This window comes from Nerophis lumbriciformis, linkage group LG02 (assembly GCF_033978685.3).
Source record: "Nerophis lumbriciformis linkage group LG02, RoL_Nlum_v2.1, whole genome shotgun sequence".
NCBI lineage: Eukaryota > Metazoa > Chordata > Actinopteri > Syngnathiformes > Syngnathidae > Nerophis > Nerophis lumbriciformis.
This window is the reverse complement of record NC_084549.2, coordinates 72,155,844-72,171,285: the sequence shown is the minus strand read 5'-3', so window position 1 is coordinate 72,171,285 and position 15,442 is coordinate 72,155,844.

The following is a 15,442-nucleotide window of genomic DNA, read 5'->3' as shown; positions in this document are numbered from 1 at the left end:
ACAAATATGCGTATTTCGCAAGCAAATATTTTTTAGCTTACCTCATTATTAACAACCCTGTCTGCAACTGAAGTGGGTTGTTTGGGTGGATCTTTCCTCTCGATGTCTACGGCAGTTGTCGATGTAAACAAAGGATGAAGTCCGTAAGGTTTGCTCACTTTCGGTTGACATCCAAAAGTACCAGCAAGTGAAAAGTTCGTTTTCCTTGCTTCAAGTTGTTTCATATGTTTTTGGCGTTTCGCATGTACTTCCAAAGCCTTGAAACCTCGTGATCCATAGTCAATATTATCATGACACCACGTGCACAAAACCTTTCCGGGACGATCGATTTTCCGAATAAAATCACCGAACAAAGTCGTAACTTCCTTCTTCCCAACAGTATCAGTGATTTCCCTTTCCATCCAGTCCCATCGAAACTTATTTTTGACATGTTTATCAATTTCTTTTACTCGTAAAGCGTCCCTTTCTCTCGAGAACCGACATCGTTTACATATGGAAAATGGCGGTAATAACCATTATGAATGATGACGTTATTAACGTCATCATTCATAATAGATGTCCTGATTGGTCACAAGGAACATATCGACCAATCAACTACGGCGTAATATAAACTACGTCTCGAATCTTGATTTAGGGTCGGAAAAAAAAACGGAAAAACGGGAGATAATTATTTTTTTTTCCCCGAGATTAAAAAAGACGGATCTCCGACTTTAGACGGAAAAATCACATGCCTGATTAAGAAAAACCTTCATTAGCTCACATCTGTGTGTTCAGGAGACCCATTCTCTTAAAGCAGGGGTCGGCAACCCAAAATGTTGAAAGAGCCATACTGGACCAAAAATACAAAACAAAATCTGTCTGGAGCCGCAAAAAATTAAAAGCCATATTACATAGAGATAGTGTGTCATGAGATATAAATTGAATTAAGAGGACTTAAAGGAAACTAAATGACCTCAAATATAGCTACAAATGAGGCATTAAAATGCAATATGTACATATAGCTAGCCTAAATAGCATGTTAGCATCGATTAGCTTGCAGTCATGCAGTGACCAAATATGTCTGATTAGCACTCCAACAAGTCAATAACATCAACAAAACTCACCTTTCATGCACAACCTTAAAAGTTTAGTGGACAAAATGAGACAGAAAAAGAAATGGCATAAAACACGTCCTAGAAAGTTATACATGTAAACAAACTATGGTGAGTTCAAGGACCGCCAAAATTAGTAGGACAAAACAGGGCTCACCAAATACTCGAATCAGTGAAGCATGTTTAATATAAACAGTGTGCTTTATAACAATTAGGGAGGTTTGTGTCATGTTTGTCCTCCTACAGAAACCATGTTAAAACAAAAAATTTATTGTTTTCCCCTCATCTTTTTCCATTTTTCATACATTTCTGAAAAAGCTCCAGAGAGCCACTAGGGCGGCGCTAAAGAGCCGCAGGTTGCCGACCCCTGTCTTAAAGAGACAGTGTGCAGACGCAATATTGTCACTTTACCTTTATTTAGTCACTTTAAAAGGAACATAATTGCTTTAATTGCCTACAATTTTATATTCTAGTTCTACAATTATGATTACATTGTATATGTAAAAAAACAATTGCTGCTTGATTGGTTTTAGCACTTTGTAAATTTCCTGGCTGTACTTTTTCATGTCTAAATATAAATGATACTGGAAAAAAACAGTTGGTTTTCATGATTATACCTTAACCATATTTATTATTTATATTTAAAAAAAAATAGTAAGTCCTCTTGTCAACCACATAGGACATTGGAAAAGTGTGTAGTTTTTAGCACTGTTCAGAGATGTGAGCACCATTTAACATTTGAACAAAAAAATTATATTTATATCAGCATAAACTTCTGCCACGCAAACTCCGAAAGAAACATTTAAAAATCAAGACTAAATTTCCTGCAATTTGGTGCATTTCTACTCGGGCGGAAGGGAATACACTTCTTGGAGGTGACCTCATTCATGGTCAAGCAGCATCATTCTTTTCCGCCGATTGAAGGAGGATAAATTGCCCACGACGAACTCTTAAAATGTACTTGTTCTAGTCCTGGTGTGCTCTAGTTTGTCTATCATTATTGACTTTCAATAAGCGACTCTTTATTAAGTGTATTAGCGCCGTTACGATGGTTTCCCCCTGCTTCCTGATTAAATCTTCCCGCCCGCGCGCCGACCAATTGGAGAAGAGACTGATATCACGTGGTCTGCCGTGACGCATTCGTGAACCCTCGAAATTTTGTAAAGGTGCATATTTGCATACTTGCCAACCCTCCCGGATTTTCCGGGAGACTCCCGAAATTCAGCGCCTCTCCCGAAAACCTCCCGGGACACATTTTCTCCCGAAAATCTCCCGAAATTCAGGCGGAGCTGGAGGCCACGCCCCCTCCAGCTCCATGCGGACCTGAGTGACGTGTTGACAGCCTGTTCACACGTCCGCTTTCCCACAATATAAACAGCTAATGATCGAGGGCGAGTTCTTGGTTTCTTATGTGGGTTTATTGTTAGGCAGTTTCATTAACGTCCTCCCAGCGCGGTAACAACACACAACAACAGCAGTCAAGTTTTCGTCTACCGTAAAGCAGTTCGTCTGCCGTAAACAGCAATGTTGTGACACTTTTAAACAGGACAATACTGCCATCTACTGGACATGCATATGTGACCCACCCATAATGTGTCACATTTTTGTGTTGATTTATTTATTTTATTTTGTGGTTTGAATTCGTTTTTGGAGCTGTCATTCCACATTTATCAGTATTCACATTGGTCAGTAGGGGGCAGTAGGGCGTTTCTTCCCAATTGAATGCTATCACCTGCAGACCGGAAGTGTCTTGTCATTCTGATGAGCGCGACCAGTCTGTGAACAATTGAAACGTCCTGTGTGCTTTTTCTTCTGTATAACAGGTTAGTTTTGGTGAATCAACTCACTGAATATTATCCATGTGATCTTTATAAGTTTAAGTACACATTCTGATGGTGGAGCCTAACTCTTAAGTGTTTGTGAGTTGTAGTTTGTATTTGTGAATGAATCCAGTGCACAGCTGCAGTAATCAATACAAAATGGCGACGTGAGTGCGCAATGTTTATATAGGAACTTCTGATCCTAAATCAGACTCCCAAATTAGAGCTCCCGTTTTCTTATTGATTTTATATTGTATATTTGTATAATGTGTGTGTTCTGAAATAGTGACAGAGAATAGAACAAGGATGGAAAATTCAACCCTTAAATCAACAATGAGTAGATGAGTGTTATGTGTGTGTATATGTGTAAATAAATGAACACTGAAATTCAAGTATTTATTTTATTTATTTATATATATATATATATATATATATATATATATATATATATATATATATATATATATATATATATATATATATATATATATATATATATGTAATAAAATATATATATATAGCTAGAATTCACTGAAAGTCAAGTATTTCTTATATATATATATCTTAACCACCCCCCGAAATCGGAGGTCTCAAGGTTGGCAAGTATGCATATTTGAGCGAGAAAACGCAAAAAAAATAAAAATTAAAAAAACACACCAAATTGATTATTTTAAGCTTGCCTGTTTATTAATATTCCTTTAAAATGGATTGAACGCTCCTAAAACGCGTCTAAGCTATGTCCTTTTCCCTCCAAGATGACGCCACTCATGTTTCCTATGACAGATGCGTTCCATTTAATAGCAGCTCTTCCTCGGGGAATGTTTTGAATGATAACGCATTTAAATATGGCAAAGAGGGAGAGAAATGCATGAATTTAAGTCCCTGTAGGCTTTTTTTTGGCCATTACTACAGGTAGCTAGTAATTAAATATCAAAAGTAATGACTTACCATACACTTCTTGGAGTTGTCCTCCTTCGTGGTCAAGCGGCATCATTCTTTTCCAAGGAGGATAAATTGCCAGACGAAGTACTTTTTAAAATGTATTTGTTCATTTCCTGGTGTGCTCTAGCTTTTCTATCATTATTGACATTCAATAAGCGACTATTTATTAAGTGTATTTAGCGCCGTTTCGATGGTTTCATCTTCGGCCAACCTGCTTCCTGATTAAATCTTCCCGCCCGCGCGCCGACCAATTGGAGAAGAGACTGATATCACGTGGTCTGCCGTGACGCATTCGTGAACCCTCGAAATTTTGAAAAGGTGCATATTTGAACGAGAAAACGCAAAAAAAATAAAAATAAAAAACACACCAAATGGATTATTTTAAGCTTGCCTGTTTATTAATATTCCTTTAAAATGGATTGAACGCTCCTAAAACGCGTCTAAGCTATGTCCTTTTCCCTCCAAGATGACGCCACTCATGTTTCCTATGACAGATGCGTTCCATTTAATAGCAGCTCTTCCTCGGGGAATGTTTTGAATGATAACGCATTTAAATATGGCAAAGAGGGAGAGAAATGCATGAATTTAAGTCCCTGTAGGCTTTTTTTTGGCCATTACTACAGGTAGCTAGTAATTAAATATCAAAAGTAATGACTTACCATACACTTCTTGGAGTTGTCCTCCTTCGTGGTCAAGCGGCATCATTCTTTTCCAAGGAGGATAAATTGCCAGACAAAGTACTTTTTAAAATGTACTTGTTCATTTCCTGGTGTGCTCTAGCTTTTCTATCATTATTGACATTCAATAAGCGACTATTTATTAAGTGTATTTAGCGCCGTTTCGATGGTTTCGTCTTCGGCCAACCTGCTTCCTGATTAAATCTTCCCGCCCGCGCGCCGACCAATTGGAGAAGAGACTGATATCCCGTGGTCTGCCGTGGCAAATTCGGGAAACCTCGGAATTTTGAAAAGATGCAATTTCAAAGGTGAAAAAGTAATAACAAAAAATTACAAAAACACACTGAATGGGTTATTTTAAGCTCGCCTGTTTATTAATATTCCTTTAAAATGAATTGAACGCTCCTAAAACGCGTCTAAGCTATGTTCTTTTCCCTCCAAGATGACGCCACTCATGTTTCCTATGACAGATGCGTTCCATTTAATAGCAGCTCTTCCTCGGGGAATGTTTTGAATGATAACGCATTTAAATATGGAAAAGAGGGAGAGAAATGCATGAATTTAAGTCCCTGTAGGCTTTTTTTTTGGCCATTACTACAGGTAGCTAGTAATTAAATATCAAAAGTAATGACTTACCATACACTTCTTGGAGTTGTCCTCCTTCGTGGTCAAGCGGCATCATTCTTTTCCAAGGAGGATAAATTGCCAGACAAAGTACTTTTTAAAATGTACTTGTTCATTTCCTGGTGTGCTCTAGCTTTTCTATCATTATTGACATTCAATAAGCGACTATTTATTAAGTGTATTTAGCGCCGTTTCGATGGTTTCATCTTCGGCCAACCTGCTTCCTGATTAAATCTTCCCGCCCGCGCGCCGACCAATTGGAGAAGAGACTGATATCACGTGGTCTGCCGTGACGCATTCGTGAACCCTCGAAATTTTGTAAAGGTGCATATTCGAACGAGAAAACGCAAAAAAAATAAAAATTAAAACCACACCAAATGGATTATTTTAAGCTTGCCTGTTTATTAATATCATTTAAAATGGATTGAACGCTCCTAAAACGCGTCTAAGCTATGTTCTTTTCCCTCCAAGATGACGCCACTCATGTTTCCTATGACAGATGCGTTCCATTTAATAGCAACTCTTCCTCCGGGAATGTTTTGAATGATAATGCATTTAAATATGGCAAAGAGGGAGAGAAATGCATGACTTTAAGTCCCTGTAGGCTTTTTTTTGGCCATTACTACAGGTAGCTAGTAATTAAATATCAAAAGTAATGACTTACCATACACTTCTTGGAGTTGTCCTCCTTCGTGGTCAAGCGGCATCATTCTTTTCCAAGGAGGATAAATTGCCAGACAAAGTACTTTTTAAAATGTACTTGTTCATTTCCTGGTGTGCTCTAGCTTTTCTATCATTATTGACATTCAATAAGCGACTATTTATTAAGTGTATTTAGCGCCGTTTCGATGGTTTCATCTTCGGCCAACCTGCTTCCTGATTAAATCTTCCCGCCCGCGCGCCGACCAATTGGAGAAGAGACTGATATCACGTGGTCTGCCGTGACGCATTCGTGAACCCTCGAAATTTTGAAAAGGTGCATATTTGAACGAGAAAACGCAAAAAATAAAAAAATTAAAAACACACCAAATGGATTATTTTAAGCGTGCCTGTTTATTAATATTCCTTTAAAATGAATTGAACGCTCCGAAAATGCGTCTAATTTATGTCCCTTTCCCTCCAAGATGACGCCACTCATGTTTCCTATAACAGATGCGTTCCATTTAATAGCAGCTCTTCCTCGGGGAATGTTTTGAATGATAACGCATTTAAATATGGCAAAAAGGGAGAGAAATGCATGAATTGAAGTACCTGTAGACTTTTTTTGGCCATTACTACAGGTAGCTAGTAATTAAATATCAAAAGCAATGACTTACCATACACTTCTTGGAGTTGTCCTCCTTCGTGGTCAAGCGGCATCATTCTTTTCCAAGGAGGATAAATTGCCAGACGAAGTCCTTTTTAAAATGTACTTGTTCATTTCCTGGTGTGCTCTAGCTTTTCTATCATTATTGACATTCAATAAGCGACTATTTATTAAGTGTATTTAGCGCCGTTTCGATGGTTTCATCTTCGGCCAACCTGCTTCCTGATTAAATCTTCCCGCCCGTGCGCCGACCAATTGGAGAAGAGACTAATATCACGTGGTCTGCCGTGACGCATTCGTGAACCCTCGAAATTTTGTAAAGGTGCATATTCGAACGAGAAAACGCAAAAAAAAAAAAAATTAAAAACACACCAAATGGATTATTTTAAGCTTGCCTGTTTATTAATATTCCTTTAAAATTAATTGAACGCTCCGAAAATGCGTCTAATTTATGTCCCTTTCCCTCCAAGATGACGCCACTCATGTTTCCTATGACGGATGCGTTCCATTTAATAGCAGCTCTTCCTCGGGGAATGTTTTGAATGATAACACATTTAAATATGGCAAAGAGGTAGAGAAATGCATGAATTTAAGTCCCTGTAGGCTTTTTTTTGGCCATTACTACAGGTAGCTAGTAATTAAATATCAAAAGTAATGACTTACCATACACTTCTTGGAGTTGTCCTCCTTCGTGGTCAAGCGGCATCATTCTTTTCCAAGGAGGATAAATTGCCAGACAAAGTACTTTTTAAAATGTACTTGTTCATTTCCTGGTGTGCTCTAGCTTTTCTATCATTATTGACATTCAATAAGCGACTATTTATTAAGTGCATTTAGCGCCGTTTCGATGGTTTCATCTTCGGCCAACCTGCTTCCGGATTAAATCTTCCCGCCCGCGCGCCGACCAATTGGAGAAGAGACTGATATCACGTGGTCTGCCGTGACGCATTCGCGAACCCTCGAAATTTTGTAAAGGTGCATATTCGAACGAGAAAACGCAAAAAAAATAAAAATAAAAAACACACCAAATGGACTATTTTAAGCTTGCCTGTTTATTAATATTCCTTTAAAATGGATTGAACGCTCCTAAAACGCGTCTAAGCTATGTTCTTTTCCCTCCAAGATGACGCCACTCATGTTTCCTATGACAGATGCGTTCCATTTAATAGCAGCTCTTCCTCGGGGAATGTTTTGAATGATAACGCATTTAAATATGGCAAAGAGGGAGAGAAATGCATGAATTTAAGTCCCTGTAGGCTTTTTTTTGGCCATTACTACAGGTAGCTAGTAATTAAATATCAAAAGTAATGACTTACCATACACTTCTTGGAGTTGTCCTCCTTCGTGGTCAAGCGGCATCATTCTTTTCCAAGGAGGATAAATTGCCAGACGAAGTACTTTTTAAAATGTACTTGTTCATTTCCTGGTGTGCTCTAGCTTTTCTATCATTATTGACATTCAATAAGCGACTATTTATTAAGTGTATTTAGCGCCGTTTCGATGGTTTCATCTTCGGCCAACCTGCTTCCTGATTAAATCTTCCCGCCCGCGCGCCGACCAATTGGAGAAGAGACTGATATCACGTGGTCTGCCGTGACGCATTCGTGAACCCTCGAAATTTTGAAAAGGTGCATATTCGAACGAGAAAACGCAAAAAAAATAAAAATTAAAAACACACCAAATGGACTATTTTAAGCTTGCCTGTTTATTAATATTCCTTTAAAATGGATTGAACGCTCCTAAAACGCGTCTAAGCTATGTTCTTTTCCCTCCAAGATGACGCCACTCATGTTTCCTATGACAGATGCGTTCCATTTAATAGCAGCTCTTCCTCGGGGAATGTTTTGAATGATAACGCATTTAAATATGGCAAAGAGGGAGAGAAATGCATGAATTTAAGTCCCTGTAGGCTTTTTTTTTGGCCATTACTACAGGTAGCTAGTAATTAAATATCAAAAGTAATGACTTACCATACACTTCTTGGAGTTGTCCTCCTTCGTGGTCAAGCGGCATCATTCTTTTCCAAGGAGGATAAATTGCCAGACAAAGTACTTTTTAAAATGTATTTGTTCATTTCCTGGTGTGCTCTAGCTTTTCTATCATTATTGACATTCAATAAGCGACTATTTATTAAGTGTATTTAGCGCCGTTTCGATGGTTTCATCTTCGGCCAACCTGCTTCCTGATTAAATCTTCCCGCCCGTGCGCCGACCAATTGGAGAAGAGACTAATATCACGTGGTCTGCCGTGACGCATTCGTGAACCCTCGAAATTTTGTAAAGGTGCATATTCGAACGAGAAAACGCAAAAAAAAAAAAAATTAAAAACACACCAAATGGATTATTTTAAGCTTGCCTGTTTATTAATATTCCTTTAAAATTAATTGAACGCTCCGAAAATGCGTCTAATTTATGTCCCTTTCCCTCCAAGATGACGCCACTCATGTTTCCTATGACGGATGCGTTCCATTTAATAGCAGCTCTTCCTCGGGGAATGTTTTGAATGATAACACATTTAAATATGGCAAAGAGGTAGAGAAATGCATGAATTTAAGTCCCTGTAGGCTTTTTTTTGGCCATTACTACAGGTAGCTAGTAATTAAATATCAAAAGTAATGACTTACCATACACTTCTTGGAGTTGTCCTCCTTCGTGGTCAAGCGGCATCATTCTTTTCCAAGGAGGATAAATTGCCAGACAAAGTACTTTTTAAAATGTACTTGTTCATTTCCTGGTGTGCTCTAGCTTTTCTATCATTATTGACATTCAATAAGCGACTATTTATTAAGTGCATTTAGCGCCGTTTCGATGGTTTCATCTTCGGCCAACCTGCTTCCGGATTAAATCTTCCCGCCCGCGCGCCGACCAATTGGAGAAGAGACTGATATCACGTGGTCTGCCGTGACGCATTCGCGAACCCTCGAAATTTTGTAAAGGTGCATATTCGAACGAGAAAACGCAAAAAAAATAAAAATAAAAAACACACCAAATGGACTATTTTAAGCTTGCCTGTTTATTAATATTCCTTTAAAATGGATTGAACGCTCCTAAAACGCGTCTAAGCTATGTTCTTTTCCCTCCAAGATGACGCCACTCATGTTTCCTATGACAGATGCGGTTCCATTTAATAGCAGCTCTTCCTCGGGGAATGTTTTGAATGATAACGCATTTAAATATGGCAAAGAGGGAGAGAAATGCATGAATTTAAGTCCCTGTAGGCTTTTTTTTTGGCCATTACTACAGGTAGCTAGTAATTAAATATCAAAAGTAATGACTTACCATACACTTCTTGGAGTTGTCCTCCTTCGTGGTCAAGCGGCATCATTCTTTTCCAAGGAGGATAAATTGCCAGACGAAGTACTTTTAAAATGTATTTATTAATTTCCGTGTGTGTTCTAGCTTTTCTATCATTATTGACATTCAATAAGCGACTATTTATTAAGTGTATTTAGCGCCGTTTCGATGGTTTCATCTTCGGCCAACCTGCTTCCTGATTAAATCTTCCCGCCCGCGCGCCGACCAATTGGAGAAGAGACTGATATCACGTGGTCTGCCGTGACGCATTCGTGAACCCTCGAAATTTTGTAAAGGTGCATATTCGAACGAGAAAACGCAAAAAAAATAACAATTAAAAACACACCAAATGGATTATTTTAAGCTTGCCTGTTTATTAATATTCCTTTAAAATGAATTGAACGCTCCGAAAATGCGTCTAATTTATGTCCCTTTCCCTCCAAGATTGACGCCACTCATGTTTCCTATGACAGATGCGTTCCATTTAATAGCAACTCTTCCTCGGGGAATGTTTTGAATGATAACGCATTTAAATATGGCAAAGAGGGAGAGAAATGCATGAATTTAAGTCCCTGTAGGCTTTTTTTTTGGCCATTACTACAGGTAGCTAGTAATTAAATATCAAAAGTAATGACTTACCATACACTTCTTGGAGTTGTCCTCCTTCGTGGTCAAGCGGCATCATTCTTTTCCAAGGAGGATAAATTGCCAGACGAAGTACTTTTTAAAATGTATTTGTTCATTTCCTGGTGTGCTCTAGCTTTTCTATCATTATTGACATTCAATAAGCGACTATTTATTAAGTGTATTTAGCGCCGTTTCGATGGTTTCATCTTCGGCCAACCTGCTTCCTGATTAAATCTTCCCGCCCGTGCGCCGACCAATTGGAGAAGAGACTGATATCGCGTGGTCTTCCGTGACGCATTCGTGAACCCTCGAAATTTTGTAAAGGTGCATATTTGAACGAGAAAACGCAAAAAAAATAAAAATTAAAAACACACCAAATGGATTATTTTAAGCTTGCCTGTTTATTAATATTCCTTTAAAATGAATTGAACGCTCCGAAAATGCGTCTAATGTATGTCCCTTTCCCTCCAAGATGACGCCACTCATGTTTCCTATGACAGATGTGTTCCATTTAATAGCAACTCTTCCTCCGGGAATGTTTTGAATGATAATGCATTTAAATATGGCAAAGAGGGAGAGAAATGCATGACTTTAAGTCCCTGTAGGCTTTTTTGACCATTACTACAGGTAGCTAGTAATTAAATATCAAAAGCGACTATTTATTAAGTGTATTTAGCGCCGTTTCGATGGTTTCATCTTCGGCCAACCTGCTTCCTGATTAAATCTTCCCGCCCGTGCGCCGACCAATTGGAGAAGAGACTGATATCACGTGGTCTGCCGTGGCAAATTCGGGAAACCTCGGAATTTTGAAAAGATGCAATTTCAAAGGTGAAAAAGTAATAACAAAAAATTACAAAAACACACTGAATGGGTTATTTTAAGCTCGCCTGTCCTTTAAAATGAATTGAACGCTCCGAAAATGCGTCCAATTTATGTCCCTTTCCCTCCAAGATGACGCCACTCATGTTTCCTATGACAGATGCGTTCCATTTAATAGCAACTCTTCCTCCGGGAATGTTTTGAATGATAACGCATTTAAATATGGCAAAGAGGGAGAAAAAGGCATGGATTTAAGTCGCTGTGATGTCCCTGCAGGCTTTGTTATTTGTTGTGCATTTGGCTCAGCAGTCCACAACAACACCTCGCACCCAATCTTCATCACTCCTAACTGCCATCCCCGCCCGGGGAGCCTTTTGTGGGCGATCTCTCTCCCTCTCCCTCCCCGACTAAACATGGAGGTCCTTCTCTCTTTCTTCCCGCCCTGAGATGTGCCGGCAGTCTAATTGAGCGCCGACAACAATCACTAATGGACGCTGCGCCGCCGTAATGTAGCACTCGATGAAAGGAAAAGGCCCCTCATCAATTCCATGGCTGTGGGTTATTTCCGGCGAGAGGGACATTATTCATTCAAGGTGCGGCTGCGCGCGCAAATCTCCCGCGCTCTCTTCTTCCCGCGGGAAAGGATAATTAATTTGTCGCGCGGCGGGAGAAATGCCGAAGTGGCGCGTTAGGATCACGACGCCGCTAATTGTCCTCAAGGTGCCAGCGGACGAAACTTTTCCTTGTGTGTGTTATTTCACAAAGTGGATGAGGTGGCGACTTGTCCAGCGTGTACCCCGCCTTCCGCCCGATTGTAGCTGAGATAGGCTCCAGTGCCCCCCGCGACCCCAAAGGGAATAAGCGGTAGAAAATGGATGGATGGATGGACACAAGACACTAAACATTCTGTTAAAAGAGAGAATTGTTCAAGCTTCTTCATGACGTCACACCAAGTTCAGTTCAAAAGCTGGAAGAGATAGCTGCAGTATTTGTGTGCTCCTGTCTTATAAAGGATCTTTGACAAGTGTTTTTGCAGCAGATTCCTACAAAACAGCAGTGTTTCTGTCATCTAGAGGATCTTTGACAAGTGCTTTTTTTTATATAGATTTCCCAAAACAAGTGTTCCTGACATATAGAGGATCTTTGACTCGAGTTTTTGCAGCAGATTCCGACAAAACAGCAGTGTTTCTGTCTTATAAAGGATCTTTGACTCGTGTTTTTGCAGCAGATTCCTAAAAATAACAGCTTTTGTCATATAAAGGATCTTTGACTCGTGTTTTTGCAGCAGATTATTAAAAACAGAATGCTTCTGTCATATAAAGGATCTTTGACTCGTGTTTTTGCAGCAGATTATTAAAAACACAGTGCTTCTGTCATATAAATGATCTTTGACTTGTGTTTTTGCAGCAGATTCCTAAAAATAACATTGTTTTTGTAATATAAAGGATCTTTGACTCCTGTTTTTGCAGCAGTTTATTAAAAACAGAATGCTTCTGTCATATAAAGGATCTTTGACCCGTGTTTTTGCAGCAGATTATTAAAAACATAGTGCTTCTGTCATATAAATGATCTTTGACTCGTGTTTTTGCAGCAGATTCCTAAAAATAACATAGTTTTTGTCATATAAAGGATCTTTGACTCCTGTTTTTGCAGCAGATTATTAAAAACAGAATGCTTCTGTCATATAAAGGATCTTTGACTCGTGTTTTTGCAGCAGATTCCTAAAAATAACAGTTTTTGTCACATAAAGGATCTTTGACTCGTGTTTTTGCAGCAGATTCCTAAAAATAACACTGTTTTTGTCATGTAAAGGATCTTTGACTCGTGTTTTTGCAGCAGATTCCTAAAAATAACACTGTTTTTGTCATGTAAAGGATCTTTGACTCGTGTTTTTGCAGCAGATTCCTAAAAATAACACCGTTTTTGTCATGTAAAGGATCTTTGACTCGTGTTTTTGCAGCAGATTCCTAAAAATAACACTGTTTTTGTCATATAAAGGATCTTTGACTCGTGTTTTTGCAGCAGATTATTAAAAACAGAATGCTTCTGTCATATAAAGGGTCTTTGACTCGTGTTTTTGCAGCAGATTCCTAAAAATGACACCGTTTTTGTCATATAAAGGATCTTTGACTCGTGTTTTTGCAGCAGATTCCTAAAAATAACACCGTTTTTGTCATATAAAGGATCTTTGACTCGTGTTTTTGCAGCAGATTATTAAAAACAGAGTGCTTCTGTCATATTAACGATCTTTGACTTGTATTTTTGCAGCAGATTCCTAAAAATAACACAGTTTTTGTCATATAAAGGATCTTTGACTCGTGTTTTTGCAGCAGATTCCTAAAAATAACATAGTTTTTGTCATATAAAGGATCTTTGACTCGTGTTTTTGCAGCAGATTCCTAAAAATAACATAGTTTTTGTCATATAAAGGATCTTTGACTTGTGGTTTTGCAGCAGATTATTAAAAACAGAATGCTTCTGTCATATAAAGGATCTTTGACTCGTGTTTTTGCAGCAGATTCCTAAAAATAACACCGTTTTTGTCATATAAAGGATCTTTGACTCATTTTTTTGCAGCAGATTCCTAAAAATAACACCGTTTTTGTCATATAAAGGATCTTTGACTCGTGTTTTTGCAGCAGATTCCTAAAAATAACACAGTTTGTGTCATATAAAGGATCTTTGACTCGTGTTTTTGCAGCAGATTCCTAAAAATAACATCGTTTTTGTCATATAAAGAATCTTTGACTCGTGTTTTTGCAGCAGATTCCTAAAAATAACAGTTTTTGTCAGATAAAGGATCTTTGACTCGTGTTTTTGCAGCAGATCCCAAAAAATAACACCGTTTTTGTCATATAAAGGATCTTTGACTCGTGTTTTTGCAGCAGATTTCTAAAAATAACACTGTTTTTGTCATATAAAGGATCTTTGATTCGTGTTTTTGCAGCAGATTCCTAAAAATAACACAGTTTTTGTCACATAAAGGATCTTTGACTCGTGTTTTTGCAGCAGATTCCTAAAAATAACACCGTTTTTGTCATATAAAGGATCTTTGACTCATGTTTTTGCAGAAGATTCTTAAAAATAACATAGTTTTTGTCATATAAAGGATCTTTGACTCCTGTTTTTGCAGCAGATCATTAATAACAGAATGCTTCTGTCACATAAAGGATCTTTGAACCGTGTTTTTGCAGCAGATTATTAAAAACATAGTGCTTCTGTCATATAAAGGATCTTTGACTCGTTTTTCTGCAGCAGATTCCTAAAAATAACACAGTTTTTGTCATATAAAGGATCTTTGACTCGTGTTTTTGCAGCAGATTATTAAAAACAGAATGCTTCTGTCATATAAAGGATCTTTGACTCGTGTTTTTGCAGCAGATTTCTAAAAATAACACTGTTTTTGTCATATAAAGGATCTTTGACTCGTGTTTTTGCAGCAGATTCCTAAAAATAACACAGTTTTTGTCACATAAAGGATCTTTGACTCGTGTTTTTACAGCAGATTATTAAAAACAGAATGCTTCTGTCATATAAAGGATCTTTGACCCATGTTTTTGCAGCAGATTATTAAAAACAGAATGCTTCTGTCATATAAAGGGTCTTTGACTCGTGTTTTTGCAGCAAATTCCTAAAAATGACACCGTTTATGTCATATAAAGGATCTTTGACTCATGTTTTTGCAGCAGATTCCTAAAAATAACATAGTTTTTGTCATATAAAGGATCTTTGACTCGTGTTTTTGCAGCAGATTATTAAAACAGAGTGCTTCTGTCATAGAAAGGATCTTTGACTCGTGTTTTTGCAGCAGATTCCTAAAAATAACACAGTTTTTGTTATATAAAGGATCTTTGACTCGTGTTCTTGCAGCAGATTCCTAAAAATAACATAGTTTCTGTCATATAAAGGATCTTTGACTCCTGTTTTTGCAGCAGATTATTAAAAACAGAGTGCTTCTGTCATATAAAGGATCTTTGACCCGTGTTTTTGCAGCAGATTATTAAAAATAACAAAGTTGTTGTCATATAAAGGATCTTTGACTCGTGTTTTTGCAGCAGATTCCTAAAAATAACAAAGTTGTTGTCATATAAAGGATCTTTGACTTGTGTTTTTGCAGCAGATTCCTAAAAACAACACCGTTTCTGTCATATAAAGGATCTTTGACTCATGTTTAAATTACTCCTGCACATAATGACGCCAACATGAACAAAAACATGTTACACAAAAACATTGAGTCTATTCC